Genomic DNA, 19840 nt, shown 5'->3' on the forward strand with positions numbered 1-19840 from the left:
CTTACTGCGTGTCCTTCATACATACTTAATATACATTCTTTCTACTCATTTTTTTCGTCTGTGAAACCCAATGTCATAGGTGCTGATAAGCTGCTGCAAACAAGTATGTTTAGTACGACAACGGCCAGGGAGGGGAGGAGACGGCAAGGGAAGGAGAGGATACGGGGAGAGAGTGGTAAGGGATCAACGTTAGAGGATGCTACAGTGTCTACCCCGAATGCATGCGAGAGAGTTATCCTTAGCATAGAAAAACGATAATAATGCCAACAGACATCAACTGACGGAACGGAGCGCGTCTGAAAAGTACAAGCAAAAAAGCAACTGTCTCTTCTAACGGTGAAACCTATTACTGAGTTCTGTGGGGGTTCCGCGAGCTTTTCTGCGTTGTTCTAAAACAAGCAAGCAAGCAACAATAAGAACAAATAGGCTAAAAGTAGGGGATGTTGCGTTTATTGTGATAGAGTTAAGTCAGATCCAGGGGTTAAGTGGGCGAAAACTGGGCATCAGGCATATAAAACAGTTTTTAGCTGGAACGACCTCAATGGTTTTTAGATAGTTCCCTGATTGGCGTATAATACAGAACTTTGCATGGGAAACAACTGCTGTTCCATTTCTGCATTTGTTTTGGTCATGTGAGCATAAAGCCGACTGCTTTCGCGCATATATATGAGAAATGATATCGAAAATTTTTTTTCAAAAATGTATTTTTTTTTCAAGCGGCAATCTGTTTCTGGTAGGCTATACGTAATATGTATATGTGTAGTGCATAATCGCATATAAAGTAAGTAGACGAATCGGTTGGCGAGTTTTGTCCGGGCTTCTTCCAGCAGTATAACACCCATGATATTCTTGCTTCCATCAGAAATGCGTGGATACTATTCAGAATATATATATATAAATATAAAGCTGACCAGGCGGCAGCAGAACATGGCAAAGCTTCGAGAAAGCGTAATATAAGCTAGATTCCAGTGGCAGAAATCTAGTTCATCATTGTGGGGGATGCAAAATATGATGCGACTCGATTCTAGATACTGAGGAACTCGATATTGCCGCCCTTTGAGTCGCGACAGCGGCAGCTGTCCTGGTATTAGAGAGCCAAGTGTGCTGTTACATTGCTTTATGAGTGTCTCGTATAGTAGGAACTACAGTAAGCACCGTTGCGTCTGTATCGGGCTGCCCAATTAAACTACAACGAATCAAACTAAAGAATACGTTTTGGCGCATATTATTAAGACACTCATACGCGACACGCCATCCTGCAGTGACATGCATTTTAAATGCCAGTTACAAGCTCAATGGGCACTGAAGTCCACGTCGCAGTTACCTATTAGGCAAAAAAACGGACACTGAAATGATGTCCACTAAGCGAGAAAAATTGACCTAGCTAGAAATTTTACAGAAGCGTTGTCACCTAAGTTAGCATATGAATTAGGAAGGACGATGCATATCAAGCTCATAAGCCATAACCAAATATAATAACGCTAACCATATTAATCTCCTCTCTAACTAAAAGTCAAGCGCAGTCTACATGCAACTAATTTCCCACTTCGTGCATGTTGTCGAAATTACCCTTCATGACATTACTCGTAGTTGTAGTAGAACTAGTGGCAGCGGTTGTCGCAGCGCAAAAGGCGCAAGGTGCATAAACGTCGTTGAGTCTCCAGCTGAATAGGACAACAAATCACCTCGCCCATTTGCTCTTCTATGTGAGAACAGTGATGTCCTTCGTTACGAAATATATTTCTTCAGATCAAAGTTCGCATTTACTTTAGACATTCTCCACTGTCCATACTCCGATTTCCTTCTGTCTAATCTGAACTATGGGGCAAGCCCCCAATTAGAGACGCGCTTACGCCGCCTAAGGCGCAGCCACCCTACTCCCATGAGGCCGACAGGCTACCGGCGCCTTTGCTAAACCCCTTTCTAACCTACTGCTAGACTTACGCGTACACGATAGCTTCGGCTACAGCAGTACTCCAAGTACAGGTCGAGCAACGTTGCCAGGGCCCCGTCGAACTAGCGACCCGGCTCTGGCGACAAAAAACCAATACTGTACCAGATGACTAACCTACTTCCTCCACCGGCCCCTACGAGAGTGGGTCCATAGTAGTGATTCGCAAGAAGGTAGAAACAAGATCCACGTGGTGTATGGGCAAGCATAGGAAAGAGGGACAAAATCTATCGCGGTATTGGGCCTGTGGGCTCCTCTGTGCTCCCTTGTTCCTTTCGTATTTATGGGTGGGGAGAACTTGTTGAGAGGTAGCGGCGGCCCGTATAGCCATGTAACGACGTAAGTGTGTGTATGTGTCGGAGCTTCTGGGGCGTTCCCCACGGCAAGAGATAAAGAAAGCTGGCAAATAACACATAGGCCCTTATATACATACGAAGACACACGCACAAGTAGATACCGCGTATGACGAATAGGTATGGTGGGTCGGAGTAGATGGGAACAAGCCGATACTAATTACTATTGGTGAATATATGTTCGCCTGCCAGTCAGTTGAGGCTCGTTGTAGAGGCACTGGCTCACTGGGTATCACGGAGACTTCATAATGCGGAGGAGCCTCATGCTATGAAGTTATCAAGTAATTCGCAACGAACAAAGAATTGAGTAAATCAGCTGCAAACGGTTGCAGCGAAACTATACAGATCACTTAAAAATTAACACAGTACCTTTACGCTAATTGGAGCCGGACAAATCCGCTACTAAAGATTTGTAGTGGTTAGTAGAGCAGATAGATAGAACTTAGCGGTTATGATATGTTCAATTCAAGTTCCAATTGACTACCGCTAATAATAAGAAAAGTACCGTTAATTTGCTAATAATGAAATTCGATTATATTTTTTTGTCCAGTTTTATTTTTATTAAATATATTCTCTCTGGCGCAATCAAGATGGCCTTAGTTAAATTCATCGCAGACTTACTAGCTGCTTTTGCAACATATCCGCCAGCACCTTAAATACCCGTTGCATGCAAAATAACGTACGGGTTGTTTCAGAATGAGATTTTTTTCTCACGATATCATCACTCATCAGCTACCATTTCACCTCATACCCCATTCATAAAAAAGCATCAATAGCATTTTCTTATCTGGCTACCATCTAGCTTCTAAGATGTTTTCCTCGGTCAGGTCGAAAGACAGGGATATGAAGGTCGTGCTGAGGGAGAAGTTCCAGTGGTTATAGTAGATTCAACTTACGACAGATTCGTTATGCACGTACTTTCTGATTTTGTCATAATTCTGCATGCAGACTTATCACTAGACACGATCAAACGTACATGCACGCCATAAACAGAACTATGGGAACGTACAACACTGACATATTCTATTATGTATTATTAATTATTTTCGTGTCGTTTAAAAAGGCGCAATCTCAAGATCAGCAGTGATCGTAACGAAGGCCTGTTTTCGCTCTGTCTTTATAAGATCGCCTCTAAACAGGCACGTCCTCCTGTAAACTGTGTATGTGCTACCAAAAGGCTATATCTGTCCAAAAGTTTTTTTGTTGCAACTTCCGTACACATCTGCTAAAGGTTGATTAGGTCGAAATTATTCAGGAACCGCTTATTGGAATTAGCTCTTCACTGAAGAAAAATCACGTAAGCCCTTTACTTTGCGATACCAGTAAAGCGGACCATCTTTGTACGTAACTCTCGTACCGTAGAACACCTGCGATCGAACTGATAGGTTAAGGCAAGTTCAGTGCTAAGATTCTAGAGCCCTCATTAGACCACATTTAACTATCACGTTAGCGAATTCGATCCATGCTGACAGATACAATATAGCTTGGTCGCTTTTTTTTCCGATTAAGACTTACTATTTGTTTACGTTTTGCCATGATAACTGGTTGTTGCTGATAAGCAGCGTGATCCCAACGAACAATCGGCTTAGGTATTTCTATTATGTCACTTAGTTTTAATATTATACAATTAAAAAGTTCATTTTCGCCAAATTTGTAGATATTCCAGAGGCACAGATCTTCCGCAGTGGACAATTGGCCTTCCAAAAATACCTAAATAATGGTTAATTGTCGATATTTGCTTTTAATAAAATAAAACATCTACGTACGCTGTTCCATTGTGTGCACAGTCGCCGATCTTTTTAGTGGTTTCAACAATTTGTCCGTCATAAGCTTTCTTCATAGTAACATCATCTGGCAATGCGGTCAAAGTGTGTCATGTAGAAGTTGTCATATAATCTCAATCTCGAACTTCTGCCATCTCTTCTCGACCGACAAACCGAGAAACTTAGAGCTAAAAGGTCGGCTGCCGCTTCACCCGCCGTTAAGTCGACCAGTAAAATTAGCGTAAAAATGCTCCCGTTAACCCGCAGGACAGGAAACGACTCTCTATGAGATACTCTTATTCAAGCATGTTCTTTCTATTTAGTGAACCCCCGCGATCAGTACTCAGCCTCCTTCCCCTGTTCTCGTAGTCGACCCAAATTTTCCAATGGGCAAGTGCTTTATCTAACGTATTTTTCAAGATATACTCCACCTCTAAGTATTAATCGTTTACAAAGGCCTCTTCCCCGCCTATTCCCTGAACAGCATGATTCATCCGAGACAGCGGCGATTACCGCTCAATCTGACAGAAATGTGTAACCTTTTAATGAGAAAAACGAAAGTTTATTTCACGTTAAAATGCTGTCAGGATGTTAATGACCAACAATCGCGGCAGTCTCTGTCGGCGAAGATTCGCAAATAATTTACACAAACCGAGTGCATGTCGGGTCAGAATAGACAGCCATGTTGGGTTGCCATGGCAATACAAGGTATTCCCTTAATAACATTATGGACTTGGCATATACAAAATCAGCGAGTCTGATGACGTCTAATCAGATTAGCGAAATTCGATGTATGGCTAAGAGAGGTACGAGATAGACAATGCTTGATGGAAAGTAGGGTAAAACAAATTGACAACGGCGCTCTTAGCCGCAAAGCCCCGATCTTCGCCATGAGCCCCAAATAGTTGCGTTTCAGGGAGTCAGGCACATATATGGACTGAATCAAGATATACCTACAGTATAATCGTTTTTTATAGTAAAACTAGATGAGCAAATTATAATAGCCTATTGATGCACGAGATACCTCTAATAAGAAAAAAGGACTGGTCTTATTTTCTCATTCTTACGGATCGGGCCAGGCTAACCTTTTAAAATTTATGCGTTAAACTGGTCAGCGAATAGAATCCATACCTATTTACCTACGTTTCATGTATGGCGGCAGTGGATGAGCCGTTTACTCAGAAGCCATAAACGAGCTCATCGGCCTTAAATCTAATAGGCCAAACCTTCACTTCCACTAGTGTAATAAAAAATGTGACCCATACGACGACTAAGATTTTTCCAGTTCGTCCATTTTCGCTCTATTCTAACTGGAGACGCACACGAGCTCTCCAGACCGGAGCCGTTTCTAAAGCTATCCTTCCGATTCGGATTTCTCCACGAGCTTTGCTAGTATCACTGCTTACAAAATGCCCCTACTCGGTTGCCCGCCGATCATCCGCCAATCCGACGAGGGCATGAATTGGGCGGCCCTTGTCCCATAGCGGGAGAGACCTGTCCTGATCTCGGATCAGCAGTAATAGCGAGTGACAGGACCTGTATTCATTCATTGAACTTCTTTACCGTCGGTCCTCGACCGGTGTCGATCGCTGATATTAGCCGTCTCTTTGTTACTGTATTTGAAAAGACAGAGCTACGTTGAGCTGTTACAAGGGCAAGACATGCAGCCAGGGATAAAAAGGAAGAAAAAGGGACGAGCGGTGGTGCCTCCTCCTTGAGGAAAGCAAAGCGACGGACGGGTCGAATCGAATGGATGGGAAGAAGCTCATCCTCGTATCGAAAAAGCGAAATATCCTTCTAGCCGGGCATGGATGATTATGACGGCCGTACACAGATGCTAAGAGGACGGCACCGCCTGCTGAGGGCTGTACATTTTCTTATATAGAAATGTATTTTTTATTTACGCCTTGCCATATATATATATATAGTATAGGCAGAGGTAATCAGCAGTCGCATGCAAGGCGTTTGATTCGTGTGTAGCAGACTGCACAGGTTACGTTCGTTAACTACGAAAACGGTAGCAGGCTCACTGAATATGGCCGCTTTATACTCTTACAAACATGTACATATTGTTTAACCATGTACTTTCGTTACAAGTATGGTGGCTAGTAGGCACATATCTCGACCACCTACAATAGATAATGCGAATGTTTTTTATTCTATGAATAGGTATGTTAACAAACGTACGAATAAGAACAATAGTAACATATATTTTTTTTTGTTGTGAATTTAATCAGTGAACAGCGAGGAGTATACGCGTATATATCAGAGTATATATCTGAGAAGAGGAGCCCACAGATAAGGCAGAACCACGTGTAATTTGGGGAAAATGAAAAGTGGTGTAAACAAATCGGAAGATTCCGCTTGAACTCTGATTTTTTTTTGTATCTTATTCAAGTTCGCTCCCTCTAGATACGTTAGATGGCCATTATGTTTCAGACCTATATCGTGACGCCCTGATATTTTACAAACAACATCTAATATGGTCCTGGTAAATATTGAAAACGTATCGCCACGTCATTGGTCGTCGAATCTGTTCCATCTCATAATATTTATGCATCGCTCCACCTTCCTATTTTTTCAAATCAACTAGAGTAACTTACTTCTTCGGATCGTATCGTCCGTTTGCCGTTTAGTGTGAACTTTTTTTTGGACATAGAGCTCCCAATATCTACGGTAGCGTAGGAGATATTGAAGCAGATCTCATAGGGGCCTCCGTAGCAACGTGTTTATTGTTAGAAACCGTTCACATAGTGCCGTCTGCATTCACGTATCGAATGGCTGTATATTCTAGTTTAGCAAAGTTTGACAAAGTACAAATTGGTTATTTGTGTTTAGGTGTTGTAATTGTTGCTAGCGGCGTTCGTCCAATCGGTGCTGCCGACGATGCTGTTTGCGGTTGGTCGTGTTTCTATTGATAACGCGAATTCGTGTACTTGTTTTAAAGCGGTGCGTATTTGTAGGACGTCTGCTCTGCTTGGTCCGTCGCGAATCGAAAAGGAGTCCCTTAAAGATTTTCCTGTTTCTATGAGCATATTTCTGGATAACGCTGTTTTAAAAATTACCGATAGAAAACCGATAAACGTGTACATAGTATTCATGTGTTTTCTCTGCTGTTTTTATGCACAATGAACGAAACATTGCCTCGCGTTAAAGAAGACTACCGTTAATATTTTCAGATTGAAGCGTCAGCAGTATATTACAGGCATCCTCTTTAGTGACGGTGCTGCTGTTTACATCCTTGTTAACTATTCATTATTCCTACTACTGTTTATACATTATCACCAGCAACTGTATAGAAAAATTCTCATGATTATACAGCATAGGCGTAATTTATTTGGTTGTCATTAGCTAGATTGGATTTTAGCGTCTTTGCCACGAACGTTCGGTTGCAACGCTGTCATTACAGGCAATTGCGAAACTCCATTGTACACCATCGAGCTTTCAGGCACATCCACTAGACGGAGTCCACTGACGCTGGGCATCTTATCCGAAGGTCTTTGACATTAGGTAAGCTAGGGACTCGATGCTGTACAGCGTGTAGCCTTTAGTACGATGTATTTTATCTGACTGAGTAAGAGTGGATACCCCAGCACCTGAAGACGTTTGGTGATCGCACGGTAATCCATGACTAAGGACTGGCGAATCTTTACGTTGCTTTTGGGAATGCTTTCAAAACCCGGCGAGATTACCTTGGGGCTGACAGCCTATTAGAAGCAGGTAGAATCTAGAAACGCGTTTGCTGCTTATGGAGCAATGGCTGCTCCAAATAAATGCTGAAATCAACTTGTGAGTCATTGCTTTTTTGTCCGCTAACAGATCAATGCTATTAAAAATCTCTATTTTCTTGGAATCATGTACTTGATGCGAACTCTCCATGCGTCCTCATCGTGTCGGCCTAAGAGCCACTACGCAGATTTTGCTACCCTCTGCGGTTAGCTATATTGTTTCGAATATTTCTGAGCGTAACATCATGGAGCCTGGCAGCACCGTCACTATTTTCCACACTTTGGTCCTGTGTTTGTAATGCAGAAGTAGCACTAGCTCGTCAAATTCTGAACTCGAATTGCCTTTCAGGTTCTTACCTACGAGATTCGCAAATAGGTCGGACTCATTCAATTAGAACGGATCAGATATCTAAATCAGACAGCTGAACTGTTCTTCCTAATTCATCTGGTCGGTCGACGTGCTTATCGTCCCATTTTTATTTAACGATTAGATCGGTGTCTCACGCACTAAAAACTACCACAAGAAGAATAGATGCTTAGAGGAGAACTCAATTAGGCCGTATCTCCCTATTCTGTGTACTACACAATTCAGCAAACTCCGTTAGATAAGAAGCGGCTTTTTACACCATGCCACGTTATACAATATACACTTATCTGAAGAATACGTATATGTACGCATAATATATATATATATAAAGAAAGGTTTAAATAAGACCTAAATAGGCGTTTTGCGTTTCTTATCTCTGTAACGATATTGTAAATGTTTTCGCTTCTGAAATACCTTGAATTGCTAGCCATTAACCTAGTGAACTAGGCATAGTTGAATATGTACGGTTCAACCTGAGTGCCCCGTTAGCCTATAAAACCTTTCCAAATTAAACCGAAATATACTCTAGTGCAGGTTAGGGAAAATGCAGCGAGTAAAATACCTTCAAGTAAATACTTTTCTAGCTTTTTTTCTTTGCAGAAGATTGTTTCGTCAGCATAACTACGCCCTGTTGTAACTATTACCAACAATTAAGCCTGTCGTAAATGTTTTTTTTTTTTTTGTATTCTGTAGATCGACCGTGTAAACGCTTTGGTCGGTTCATATTTTGAGTGCCGTTTTTGTACAGACTAACTGAAAATTTAGTTCGCCCAATCATTAAGCGATTATCCTTCCTGTTTTTTTTTTTTTTTTTTTTGTTAGGCGACCATTTCGATTACTGTTCGCTGTCCAAATAAATTAGAAGCCTTAAGAACTTTTGTTTTTTTCTTGCGCCGGGAGCGAATACTCACTTCAAGCTGATCTTAATCCAATTGCGGCAAAATTTCGCCCAGATTACCCCGCTGCTAAAATTCAGCGTTGGGTTATTGGAATAAACTTTGCTGCCATCGATTTAGGCATAGGATTGAGCTGGTCAAGGAAAGCTAAATAGACGACACATACAGGTTCAGTTCAAGCAAACGAAATCCGCTCGCAGGCACTATCAGTGATTCTTCTTTTGCGCCATTATCCTCTTGGATAGAAAAACTTTTGACGAGACTGTTATATAATGGGCAGAGCTCATGTTAACTAAAAATAAAGTAGCATTGGTATATAAAATCGAGTAAAATGGTTTCTGTAGAGCCTTGAGAAATACTTGCCAATGTCGTAAGGCTGCCATAAACGACGGTCCCTGTTCGCACTTTTGGGGGACCTATTGAATAGACAAAATGAGTATGATTTGCAAAAACTGCCCTCTAAACTAAGCAGGGAAATTATCGCTGGCAAAACATTATGTCGCAACGGATCAAATATTTTACGAACGTCGAGAAGAACTCTAGCGGAGGTGTCACGAACGAATCTTTCGACGCTACTGAAGGGTGGGTCGGTGGGTTGGAATCAACGACGCTTGTACTAACGGCAGTATCGGACGTACAACTCGAAACATACAGGGACTTTCGTATCCAAGATGAAATAAAATTCTTGACACGCCATTCGACACGTTTTGTCACGAAGTCTGTATCTGCTTTTCAGCCCTATTAATTGCCTGGCTAAAGAAACACACTCTTATATGGGACGATCATGTGAAACACTTTGAAATCGTTCGAATGAACTGCATGATAAATCGAGAGGTAAAATGTCTGTATGAGCTAAAAACTTAGCCGGTACAGAAATAATAAACATTGTTATCTTGAGCTGGACGTCATTAGACGATTTCCACGAAGGACGCTCATATTCTGCTCGTTTACCAACATTGCCAGGTCAACGAGTTGGATGCTGTTAGCTTAGATCACTATTCCTAACCATGCAACTTCTTAACTGTAAAATAATAGCAATAAATATTACAAACGGAATCGGACGGTGAGAGATGTGCTAGGATGGAACGTATAGATAGGTACACGTCAATGACGTTTTCGTTTTACATTGCTTAACATAGACTCCCTTCACAAATGTGTGAGTGCGCCGCCTTCGTTGCGCGTACATTTCTTCAATGCATATATATATATATGACTAGTTCCACACAACATACACATTAGTTAGCAAGCCCATATCTCTTCGACGGTCTCATCGAAATGTATATATGTGTGGCTGATTCTAGTTGCTACTATTCACTTTCTTAACGTGAATGTGTTTCTTGGCATTTTTTGTCGATGACCTCGTTAGGGTCCTATCGGGAGCCATTAAAAGTTAGTTCAAACCGATCGTCTCTCTGTTCCTCCTTCGAAGAAACAACAGCCAAGAGAAATAAGAAACACCAAAAAGAGAACTGCCGTGTTCGGCGGCTTCTGCTGAGGACCAATGAGAAAGCATCGGGAAGTAGAAGAAGCTGCTTCGGAAGAAGTCCCTACCTTTTCTTCCTGGGGCATCTAGTCTACCAAATAGTTACTGCTACCGCTTATCGGGCAAAATTCATTGACGCTGGAACCGCAGGACATTGCGCGTGGGTGTAGTGCTGGTTACAGGATTCGCTCCCGTTTGTCTCAGTAGGACGCTAGCGTAATGCAGGGTACCGGGGAAACTTGCGATGCCAGCCGTGTGAAGCGCGTCTACTCAGAAAGGGCAGCGAGGTAAGGCCGTAAACGAGAAGGCGATCAATAGCACAGACGCGGTGAGAAAGGGGAAAAACTATTCTGAAAAAAAGATCCGTAAAAAAGGACAGAAGCTATTCGGCAAACTGCGGTAGTACACTGCGAATGTTGTGTCGTCTAAAGCAAAGAAAGTTAATCTGAGATTGAAGAACGACGGAAATATGGAGGTAATTATTTCTTGTTAATTTTTAAACATTTCTGCCTCCATCACTTCGTTTCATTTTGGATGTATCCCACATTTCTTCCCCCCTCCCCCCATACATCTACGGGGGTCTTTAGCTTCGCTCTTAAGGGTATTTGGCGGCGATTTTTACGTGCGCAAATACAAACCCCAACACCCTGTACCCCTTACCTCTACCGACTCGCTTCTTTTTGAAAATAGCTTAAGTGAACGTCCTTTTTCTCTCCCGTGAATCCCTAATTCTTCCGAATACTACCCGTCTCATTTTTTTTTCTAGAATTTGTTCTTCCGATTACTACTGCACTTCTGTTGCCACGCTGCACGTGGCCGACGTTGATGCTAGGCCTGGTGCCGGTGTTGACACCAAAAAGGAGCACGGGCCTCTGTCTACCGCTAGAGTTTTGCCCCCTTCACCGGCAGTTTGGAATCAGTTCACATGGGATAATCAAGAGAGGGTAAGGAAGAGCAGCGTCGCGAGGGCGACCCCGCCGAGGGCTTTTCGCTCGCCGCTTCTCTATCTTTATTTTCGCTTCCGTCCTCTTACTTAGGATTTCCCTGCTTTGTGTCTCGGTCTCCGGCGCTCGACTTCTGAGTGTACTCACATGATGGCAGCAACGACGGACGACGAACGTTAAAAAACGATGGGGGGAAACACGATACGTGTCTGTAAGAGGATATATGGTGTTAATTTTTAAACTGAGAGAGCTTCTTTGGGCAGAAAAACAGACCAACCTTAAATATACCACAGATAAGCAGTTCGGCAGGGAAAGGGGAATAAAGGTATTTGGGCAGGTTGTGCAAACCAATGCAGTAGCTCCTCGCAGGAGTACATCAACGGCCTTTAACGATAGTTAGCTTACATAGCGCCTGCTCAGCCGTATCAAGTCTCGGCACAGTTAACTGTGAGCGCAGTAATAGTGAATTCACTTTCGAGACGTTTAGCCTTAGAATAAGCGGTTAAAACAAGGTGAGCTCTTAGGTCGCCACGCGACGGTGCGGGGTGTGAACCGACCGAAAGAAGGAAGCTACATGAGAAGTAGTGGGCTAAAACAGGGAAAATTGAGCCAGCTAGAAAGAGGACGGGGTAAGTTTACTCTATTAACGACCAGGTTATCTGATCCTCTATTACCATGTGTGTAAGTGTTTCACTTGTATGCTTTTTCGCCCTAGTCAGACGCGAAGTGGATTCTTGCATTCTTTGCTAATGCCTCAGTTTCTGTAGCAGTCGCTTTCTTTTCAGGGTTCCGGGAGGTAATTTTCAATATTCAAATGAACGGCAAGCGCTATGTCTAGTGGGGCTGTTTTGTGTACTGGCTAAAGCCGCCACTTGTAATCGCAGAACAGTAATCAGGACACATAGTGGAAACAGGCCTGTTTGTAACTAAGCAAGATCCTCTAACGTAGGCAGAAACGGAAGCAACTAATACTAACTGGAACAGGAGACAGTAGGAACAGAAGCGGCATTCTATTGAATAAAATGTTCACCCAAACACGTGTAAGGTTCCTCGGGCTGTACCATTGTGTATCTGAAGATTTCGAAATGTGTCAGGAATTTCCTACCAATAACAATAACAACAAGAGAAATCCTCGCGAAGCTTGGTGTTCTTCGTTACTAGCCATGTTATCGTAATCATCCCCTAACTAATGATGTTGCCTATTTTCGCTAAGATGTCTCGCTTTGGGGGGAAGAGAGGGGGCAAAAGAAAAGAGTGTGGCTGGGCAAGTTTGTTCCTTAGGTCCGGCTGCTGGCTGTGCTTGGCAAACTTGAAGGTGGACCCTGGAGACTCTCTAAAATGAACACTCTTGACTTTCACTACCAGCTGCTCCAGCAGCAGTAGCAGCTAACGCTATCATAGTAGTGGTCAAGGGCAAAGCAGGAGTCGGTGTTACTGTAATAACCGGTGCAATAGTTGCAATAGCTGTAGTAGTTTTCGTAGCAGTTTTCGGTATCAAGGATACTGGACGTACATTTACCTCAGTTCGTAGGGAGGTTAGGTAAGTAAGCGAACCAACGTAAGCCAACATAAGTCAACAAAATGAGTCAGTCCCTAACATCGCCGTAGCTGGGCAGTAAGAATACGGCTGGTAAACACACGTTGGCCGACGAAAAACCAGACTTGTCCAGCGCGGATCACCGTAGAATTAGCCGTTTCATCCAATAGTGACCCCAAGGACATCACGTCATATATCTCGGTTCGCTCGTACTAGACCGAATGCGAGGGCCCGAGGAAATCCAAGAACCGGATCCAAGCACCTGTATCAGGTGCCGTGTATCGTACGGCATAGAACAAGACGACAATGTTCTAGTAAATTGTTTGTCTGGCATTATCTCTGTACGCATTTCTTGGCATTAGCCACTCATGTAACAAGTAAGTAAATATCGTGGCTTACTTACAGTTACAAACGACGTGCCACTGCTAGATTTGCGACTTCGGGTCGTGAACGTCACTGCTGCACACAGAATATGTTCGTGTCTCATCGTAGGTAGGGTCTAATGGATTCAAGTGGCCGCGACACAATACATAGTGTAGCCTGAACAAGCCTTATTGGTAGGCCGCCCAAAAGCACAACAGGCTACTTACCGGGATCTCCTTATCGGCTCGGCAAAAAAGCTAAAATACAAAACCCGCTAGTGCAATCGCAGTCATTGTCGGGGAACCACTAACAATATGTGCATCGTATTATAGTATAGTGTAGTCGATCGCATCAGCACACTGGAACTTCCTGGTGGGACAAGAGTTTTTTTGTCTGGCAGCCTACCAGTTAATGCAATGTAACCGGAAAGATCGACCGACGTGAACGCAAACTTGATAAACTCATTACCAGGTAAGGCTGGCTATGGAAGAAACGAAGCCTCCTGCTCCAGAAATGTTGATAGGTAGTTGCTTCTTTCGCTTCTGCTGCCGCCGCCGTTGTTGTACTCTTTGTGGCTATCCAGAGTTACTGTGGTGCGCTCTAACAGGTCTAGTTTCAACAACGGGATAGCTGTTTTCTATCGACTTACGTCCGGGACATATAGCAGATACAGAGTGCTTCGTCTAAAACACTAAGCGAAATTCGCGTTATTTGGAAACTCGGCTCTGTCATAATGGCGTACATTTCCTTACTGCCGAAGATGTTTCCTTGGCGACTCCTAAGCTCATACAGGATATACATTTGTATACATTTTGTTATTTAGATCATCGGTCTAACGTGCACTAATGCAAAATGCAAAACACATGATTGTTTTGTTTCAAAAACGCCGTATTTTCACCATTCGTATGAAAGCGAATTACCACAGTGACACCAGTCACGCATGGAATTCCTGTTCCTTAGCGCACCCGTCTTACCGAATCTATTCCCAACCTGTACCCGCCCAATGAGCTATTTGAGAAAGCGTGTCTTTACTGTATCTTCAATTAGACAGGATAATTGACTTGGTTCTTTGGGACAGTGAAGCTGTATTGGAAGAGCGGGTCGCCCCGCACTCTGAGAGACACGCCCATACACATGCTTCCGTTTTCACAGAGTTGCCTTGAGAACCTCCCAGCCACCTGCTAGCGGCCCGTTCGACCTAGCGACCTTTCCTCCTTTTGCATTGGGCTTTTGCTCTGTCCATGCCTGGGTCCTATTGGATAATTAATTATAGTAATTGCTAAAGAAGTCTATGATTGCACAGCCTTCGATACAGACACTGACCGGCTACTGTCAGCGGTCCTCGTCTTTCAGTTCTTCCCGAGTGAACACCACGAACGCACCAAGGCCGATCTGTCCACCGATCCAGCCAGCTTCAAAAGCAAAAACCGTCTTCGACGCTGACCTGCAAACAGCATCAAGGCTATACCTAGCATGATCAGCGTTCTCAGCGCGTCCTGGTGTTTACGAAAAGAGAACTTCGAAGTCAATCTGATTAAAGGTCAGCGTAAGCATTATGCTAGCTGACCCGGCTATTCGGCCGTCGACATCTATCTATCTCCTCCGATCATAATTTTTTCTTTCTGCAAGACAATTATGCTGGCGATTTCATCCATCGTAGTTACAGCTATTCTTATGAATGAATGAATATGCTTATGAAGGAAGTAAACACTGGCTGTTCTTGCCGATTTGTAGTCCATTTGTGAGTTATCCGTAAAATGGAGAAGCTGCTCTTCATAACTTTTCGATCAAGCCCCAGTGTTTATTGACACCGTCAGCGACGCCGAAGGCTGCACCGCCGCCGCTACCTCCTCGCTATCTCCAATAACATTGATACCGTGATATAATCTGCTGTATGTTGTCGTTTGATTCCTTGGCAAAGAAACGGTGCCAACCGGGCGCTCGCTTTCTCTTCGTTCATTTCGTTGTCAGGAAAGCCCTATAGCATAAAGTCGTTCTATTTTGAAAAAAAAAAAACATTTTTCATTAAACTAGGGTGGCAGACCGAGGGCAGCAAGTGCGGTTACCAAACTGGTGCCAATGATGACAACAATAGAGATAGTGATACAAAACTTAATCGAAAATAGAACAAGATCATTACAACGGGGCTGTAATTGCTTATCTATCGTTAAACAGTATCGTACACTAGACACAAGTTCACACACGATAATTGATGATGTGTCATTTGTTCTTTCGTCATACATGTCAGATAGATAAGTCAGAATCAGCGACCCTTGACTCTTTCAGCTAAAACTTTTGCTATTCAATTATTACTAAGACTAAAATTGGACAGTCAAAAGCAATCATCACGGTCCAACTGCTAGCACGAGCGCGCTCTCTCCATGAAGCCGGTACGAGTACAGGGGAACTGGATGTAATCTCGACGCGATATGCTTCGGGAGGTTTCCACATATCACTTTCTTGTTGGTTATTCTACTGAGAAGATTAGTTATCCTTGACTTTCGCCTACGCAGGAAAGCTGGAACAGAAAAGAGGGGAACAGCGTAAAAGAGAGAAGTGCTGGGGGTTCTCCTGGTAGCGTCGGGTCCACGACGCACACTTGTGGGGAGTAAGCAGTGGTTGAAAGTTTGCGCGTATAGCATAATATTTCCATCTCCAAAGACCCCTTTCCCATGCGCTACTTTCTTGCTTTGGCTCGTTCCTAATTCTTCTAGCAAACTGTAGGTACCCGACTTACGGCGAATAATTCCACCTGTGCAAACGCGGTTGTGCCACTCACGTACGAACCGCCTTGATAGGTTATCCTCTTAAAACAGCGAGTCTGCGCATGCAGTAGACGAACGGCACGATACATTGTCAGGTACTTACCAACGACAGTGTAGGTTTTTGCACGAAAGGCGATCGGAAAGAGTTCCATCCACCCTAAAACAGGCCCGAAAGAGGTGCTGCTTCTTAATGTGTTCGTGGCATAAGAACAATGGCGGGTCATTTATCTACCAGGTAGCTTTCCTCAGGTAGGCAAAACAGAGATATCTAGCTTCTAAGATTCGAGGCAGGGGCATGAAATCAGCTCTCAGCAAAAACGGTTCGGACAAACATCCTCAACTATGCGGGAGCCACAACCTCGTCTCGTAGCAGCTGCCTAACGTCGGTTTACTTTGTTCCTACCTAGCGCCTACAGGTAATCGGCAAATTTAATTGCTAGAGGGATTAATCAACTGGGTTCATTATCCCGGTATAATAATGGTCTATTCTTAAATGTGAGCTCGACGGAAGCCAAAGCATTCACGTCGAGCTCAAATTTAAGACGAGTTTCCTATAGTATAACACCAGCAATTAATAGCAAGCAAAACAGAAGTTGTGAAAATACGTTTAAGCATATATAGGGAAAAAAAAAAACACAAAAGCCCCATTTTTAGTGCGTTGAATTTTGGAGAACGTTTCCTTAGCTGGAACACTGTATCGCTAGCGGAAAACCGGCTTTCGTGTACGTAAACGTCTTTATATAATTAGATGCGATTAAAATATGACGATATATATCATATTAATATATATTACACAATATTACGTAACGATTGAATCGACGTGAACTATTTGAGCAGGAACACTTAATACAATTTGAGACTGCAGAGAGAATATTTAAACGTCAGCTTTCGCTCATGCTCGGCGCGACTATCGCTTGAAGGTTAAACGCCACAGGTATACTGAATGCCGATCGTATATATTCCAGTACAACGATTCCTAGCATCATCACTGGACCCGCGTTTCTGTCCCCTGAGAGACGCTCTGTCCTCTTACGCAATCTGTCAGAAGGTTGATGCTCTCAAGTACACTAACACTCTTTACCTGCATCCTCTTTGATGAGGTTCGTTCAGTAGCTGGGCGGAGACAGATAGCATTGTAAGGCTAAAACTCGTTTTGGAGCTGCTTACGACCCCAATCTGCGAAGGTTGCAGTCGCGCAGCAGACTTTTAAAGAACCTCGTTCGTCTCTGCAAATGACGCTACCTTCTATGTATTCAAGTGGAGCGGCTTGTGAAGAGCCCGACCCTTGTCGCCACTTAAGGGATTAGAGTTTTAATTATTGTTATTGTCACCCCGCAGCACTAAGCGAGTGCGCGCTGTTGCCGGCTACAAACGGCTTCCAAGTCGTTCACGTTGCCCTTCTAGTCGCCGTCTGCAAACGGCGAACCTCAGCGAAGTCTTAGTCTTGGCGTGTTTTCGAAGCTGCCTCTTTTATGTGGCCCAGTGACTTACCCCGCTTACCCCTATCGAAACTTGAGAAACGGCCAAGCCCCTACGCGGAACAGTTTTTGAATGGCACCACGCAACGCTGTCTGCCCGTAGATGACCCCGTTCCAGCTTTCTCTAGTTTTGCCCATAGTCCGTTTTATTCTCCATTTTCTCCGAGGCCCGCAACTTTGACCCTCTTTTCCGTTTATCCTGCGACCATTGTGCCTTAGTCCGACACAAATGAGAGCATCCTAAGCTTAAGAGAATGAACATCGCCTCTCAGCCGTAAAGAAGCGCTAAATTTAAATTCAAATTCATCAAGTAGCGCACAAGCGTTCCGTTTTAGCAAGGCCCGGCGAGTGCCTAGGGTGGACGAACTCGTCTGTACTGTACCGTATTCGGATAGGTTCCAGTGTTAGCGTCTCGAAGATACTTGAAGGCGGTAACGTATAGCGGAGAGCAGACTGCACGCCCTGGAGTGAGGTAATTCCTTCAAGACCCAATAACTGCAAGTTCTTATAAACTAGTTTGATTCAACCGCTTCAGGTGGTGTTGTGTAGTAACCAGCTTAACTCTAGCTTCAACGCGTATCCCCATTGAACTCATTAATCAGAGTTTACTCGAACGAAAAGTATATTGCTAGCAAATGAACGGTCGGCTATAGTGCTTAGTACATATTAGTTATGATTAATATTCGTTCTAATGTACCCTATTACCTATTGTATTGAAAATGATGATGAGTCCCAATGGTAGCGCTTGACAAATCCTGTGTTACTGTAATTGTGACTGTCTTAGCATCCAATACTGGTTTTTTGTAACGAAAAATCTAAATTTAATCACTCCTAAAGCGGCCTAAACACAATTAACAGGTGGTCTTTTTGAAGCACTCTAGTATCATGATAGAATTGGAGTTATACTATATGCAAAGTTATAACCAACGATATGATTTAGGGAATAGGGACCATAAACTAGATCTTAAACCTCTGTTCGTCGTACGCAATAGCCGCTACATATATTACTACTATTGTTTTTCTAATGACGTAATATGTAACGTTCAGCTCTTCTTAGATTGATTGCAATTGCTATGTACGGCTTTGAGTAGGTCTGAGACGTCAGATCTATATTTTTCCCGCGCATTTTCTCATACAGTGGTTGCTTTATAATTACGTTTTGTTTTTTTACCACTTTGACAAACTATCACAGGACGAACAGGCAACATGTGCATGATATGTTACATGTATAATCTGATGAACTTTAACTATGTACGTTACTACTAGTCATCTAGATGGAAAATCCGTGTCCGCTAGATTTGTTTGGGCCCTTGACAAATCCGCTTAAACCTATTTCTTTCCTTTGCTAGAATACATGACAAGTCTTTACTTCAAGAAAGTTGTGAACGTATATATTTAAGTCGTCATAGTAGACGAGCAAAGTTAGGTGGTATCTGATGAGGATGAGTCAGGCACGGTGTGCACGAGACAATCACCCATTATTAGGACACCCATATTAAGGATGGTGTATTGATGTACTCGGTTAATGATGATATATGCAAACGGCGTCTACTAAACAGGTGCGAGAAACCTTGACGCAAGGGCTGGTTGCGCATGTTTGCAATTTTATTCAGTCCGTACCCTGCTTTTTGTCAAATGCCTTCTACCGAATCTGTGTTGCCGCTCTTGTTGTTACAACGCCTGCCTCTGAGCCACAGAAATCCTCCTTTCTTGTGCAACATCAATCAGACCAGAGGAGACGATAAATGTACCTCGCCCATGCATGCTATCTGTCGTCCATTGACACTTTTGGAACATCACCGCATTTCCTTTTTGGGTACCGATGGGATATTTTCTGCGTACTGCATCTTGCTTCAGTTCCGTTTTCTGCCTGATTTGGGTACCTCGTATCTTTGTTATTGTTACTAATTTTACAAACAAGCCAGGTGCGAGATTTGGCTTAAGGCGCGCTTGAAGCGGCTTTCGTCCCTGGGTCGGCGAGGGCGCGGCATTTGACGACTACTAAACTTTCGTCGAGTCGTCATTGTCTTGCCGCGGTGTACTCTTCTGACACAATGCTTCTTGAAGCAGCATTGTGACTCTCCTTATGCGACAATGCCGCACAGCTGCGAGTTTGGGTCTCACGCAATAATAGGCTAAGAGAAGATTAAAAAAAAAAGGAAAGGTAGTAGGCTATTTTCTCCGAAACAAATAAAATACTTCTGGAGCACGG

At 43.3% G+C, this 19840-nt stretch overlaps 1 protein-coding gene across 7 annotated transcripts in view; it reads left to right on the forward strand.

The window, feature by feature from the left end:
- Positions 1-19840, forward strand: part of LOC111260734 (uncharacterized) — a 75794-nt gene that overhangs the window by 42566 nt on the left and 13388 nt on the right. Inside the window, exons 4-5 of one of the 7 annotated variants that reach the window (XR_002680521.2) lie at positions 6906-7016; positions 7477-7824. The exons of 5 other annotated variants lie outside the window; for them this stretch is intronic. The gene's annotated coding sequence lies outside the window, so the exon portion shown is untranslated. Of the gene's footprint in view, positions 1-6905; positions 7017-7476; positions 7825-19840 lie in introns of those variants that run through there. One more of the 7 variants, XR_002680522.2, reaches the window with a different exon arrangement.

The sequence above is a fragment of the Varroa jacobsoni genome, unplaced genomic scaffold, assembly GCF_002532875.2.
Source record: "Varroa jacobsoni isolate VJ856 unplaced genomic scaffold, vjacob_1.0 scaffold_471, whole genome shotgun sequence".
In the NCBI taxonomy this organism is placed as follows: domain Eukaryota; kingdom Metazoa; phylum Arthropoda; class Arachnida; order Mesostigmata; family Varroidae; genus Varroa; species Varroa jacobsoni.